Source organism: Mastomys coucha, unplaced genomic scaffold (assembly GCF_008632895.1).
Source record: "Mastomys coucha isolate ucsf_1 unplaced genomic scaffold, UCSF_Mcou_1 pScaffold3, whole genome shotgun sequence".
Lineage (NCBI taxonomy): Eukaryota > Metazoa > Chordata > Mammalia > Rodentia > Muridae > Mastomys > Mastomys coucha.
Window position 1 is genome coordinate 52,152,738 of NW_022196909.1, and position 1,995 is coordinate 52,154,732.

At 36.5% G+C, this 1,995-nt stretch overlaps 1 protein-coding gene across 1 annotated transcript in view; it reads left to right on the forward strand.

Moving 5' to 3' along the window:
• Window positions 1-1,995, forward strand: part of LOC116075151 (olfactory receptor 5V1-like) — a 44,869-nt gene that overhangs the window by 41,472 nt on the left and 1,402 nt on the right. The gene's annotated exons all lie outside the window — the stretch shown is intronic.

Genomic DNA, 1,995 nt, shown 5'->3' on the forward strand with positions numbered 1-1,995 from the left:
AACAATTAGGTCTAGTCATTGATTCTGTGAGGGTGGGCAGAGTACATTAATAGTTACAGGAACAAACTATAAGAGTTTGTGATGGTATGGTTAAAATATGCAATTGCATGATCTTTAATTGCCTTAAAAGCAAGAAAAATATTTTTAAACAGCATTCTGCTGTCACTAGGCAAAATAAATTACTTCAGCCACCAATTATATGTGTGTTCTCTTGGGAAAGAGAAGTTGTCTTTTTATCTACTGTGTTACTTCTGACAGATTTATCTTGCTGAGACTATGACTCATTCTAGAATACATGAAAGATAGTGCTGTGCATCCCACTGGATTTGTGTACTGAATGGCTGAAGCTAGGTGTGGCAGCACATGCCTTTAATTCCAGAGCTTGGGAGCCATAGGTAGGCAAATCTCTGTGAATGCAAAGCCAGCCTGGTCTCCAGAGTGAGTACTGAGGCCAGCCAGAGCTACAGGGTGAAACACTGTTTCAAAAGCAAAACAAACAACAACAAAATCTAACAACAAACAAACAAGAGTAGCTGAGATACTCTGACGAAAGTTCTTCAAAATGATCACAAAAATCCCTATAGTACTTTCGATGATTTATCAGAAAGGGAATCTTGAATCAGCCAATGGCTCCTGCATCTCCCTGATTGGAATTTTCTTGCTTAAAAACTACCCAAAACTGCTGTCTTGACACAAGTTAGAATCATTTGGGAAAAAATAAAGAGGAAACCTTAATTTAGAAAATATTCCCACCAGAATGTGAGAAAGTTTATAGAACTTTTCTCTTGATCAGTTGCTGTTTTTATAAGGCCCAGCTCCCTGTAGGTGATGCCACCTCTGGGTAGGTTCTGTGTTGTATAAGAGAGCAAACTAAACAAAACCTGGGGAGGAAGCCAGTAAGAACCAATTTTTCATGGCCTCTACTTTATTTCCAGTCTACAGGTTCATGCATAGACTTCTGGATTGCCCTCACTTATGGACTATAAAATAAGCTGAAATAAGCTCTTTCTTCATCAAGTTGGTTTTGGTCATAGTGTTAATAAAAACCTAATTAAAACAGGCATGAATCCCTGAAAAATTTATAAAAGTACAAGTGACAAGATACCAAAGTCATGGAGTCTTACTTAGCATGCTCACTATTTTAATTTACCAGGCCCCAAGTAAATGAAACAATGTTATTTATTAACAAGAAAGGGAAACATGGAAAGTTTGCTAATTTTTAAAATAACTTCTAACAGCAGAAAATGATGTTCAGTAGAATAGAAATACGGAGACCAATGGGAGAAATAATCTCTATGTTTTACTATTAATTTAATTACTTGTTTGTTTATTCACATGTATGCTTGTGGCATGCTCGTGTGGAGGTCATAGGACAACTTAAAGGAGTTAAGTCTTTCCTTCTGCTTTGTGGGTTCTGGAGATTGCACTCAAGTCAGGAGCCTCTACAGCAAGGTCCTTTACTTGCTGTGCCATCTCTACTTTCCTTTAAATGACTGAATCTATTTGTTGCAACTACCATCAAGCCAGCATTCTTGATTTATGTCTAAGCCAGGGTTAATGTATTTACATGGATTACCATTAACTGACTATCATTACATTTTGTGTATATGTAATACATTTTTTAAAAAAATCCAATAATGTATTGGTGGATATCTGGGATGGTTCCATTTGTAGTTATTGTACCAAGTACAGAAACAAATAGGGATACACAAATATCTATATGGTATGTGGACATGAGTCTTTTGAAAGCACATTAATTTTAACAAGAGAAAAGAAGACACGCATTGAATTTTCCAGTCCACAGAGGAAAGGGAAGAACAGAGATGGCTATACACCAGGATCTGTTGATCTAAGCCTAGGCATTAGATCAACTATGGTTATCTATTCTATCTAAAATGCAACATGTCTGTATGTTACCAAGAAAATTCAGAAGAGCTTGACCTAGCCATTATCAAAAGAGAGGCATTAAAGATAGAATCCCAGTGTGACCTTTCT